We start from the raw sequence: 1,194 nt of genomic DNA, 5'->3' as shown, positions 1-1,194 counted from the left end.
TTTTACTTTACCAATCCTTTCAACAGATGCGAAGCAGCAGCAGGCGTCTGGGCAGCGCAGAGTTAAGTGGAGTTTCCTTTTGATCTCCCTCTTCCAGCGGCGATTCAGCCCCCTTCGTATGGAGCAGCAGAAAAAATGATCTTCTCTCCCCTTCTGTCCTGCTTGCAATGGCTAGGCAGACTCAAGGAAAAAGGAAAAAAACTTTTCTCTGCTCCCATTAATCCAGAAAACGTTTTTTAAAAAATCTGTGCTATTCTTAAAAGTTTCTAAGTAAACTCAGCATACACACATGGTCAGCTTTGTGCATAAAGGAATGAGCTGGGTGCCCTTAACCTTTATTGGGATTCTTTTTAAGTAAGTCAGCAGAGTATTTAGAGACTGAGTCCATGGTGTGCTTTAAAACATAAAAGTTTACTATAAAGCTAACATGGGGAAAAGGTACACAGGATATAAAATAACAAAGAGCTAATATGCCTACATCCTTGCAGCTAAAAGGTAAAATGGGGAGAGCCGAATGGTGTCTCCTTCTCTAGTCAGAACAAAGAATGGGAGGGGAAAACCAATATGCTAAATACTTGACACCTTGGTTTCCAATCAGACTAGCAAACTAGCTCCATAGTTCCCGGGCATCCTATTGTCTAAACAGATTGGTTACAAACAAACATGTGACTTAACAAACATCATTAACCCTGTAAATACTAAAGTGTTTTAACTTGTAATACCCAACAAAACCATGTGACTTTCTGTGAGTAACATAAACAAACATTTAACCCCAGATATACTCAGTGTTTTTAGCTTGTAATACCCAACACCCCTTCTCAAGTTATAACACGAAAGTCATGCAGATTCAAACATTCACGAAGAGTCTCAAAACATTGCTTCTCAAGCGGCATGGTCAGGATGTCGGCAATCATCTGATCAGTAGGACAGTATTGGAGTTCAATCAGTCCTTGGTCTTGCAGCTCTTTCACGTAGTGACATTTGAGTGCGATTGTCTTGTTTTTAGATTCGGTGCCTTCACCTTTGCACATGGCGATACAAGCTTGATTGTCCTCAAAAAGTATTATTGGCTTTGGTTCATGTTGGGGTTTTGGAAAATAAAACTTGTAAAACTTCAGCAGAGATAAAATAGCTTAGCAGTGCCAGAGTAAAATAATTGAGACCCAGAGTCCATGTGTGTTTAAAATAGAAAGT

The sequence above is a fragment of the Gekko japonicus genome, unplaced genomic scaffold, assembly GCF_001447785.1.
Source record: "Gekko japonicus isolate JY-2015 unplaced genomic scaffold, Gekko_japonicus_V1.1 scaffold751, whole genome shotgun sequence".
NCBI classification, from domain to species: Eukaryota; Metazoa; Chordata; class Lepidosauria; order Squamata; family Gekkonidae; genus Gekko; species Gekko japonicus.
This window is presented reverse-complemented; position numbering follows the sequence as displayed.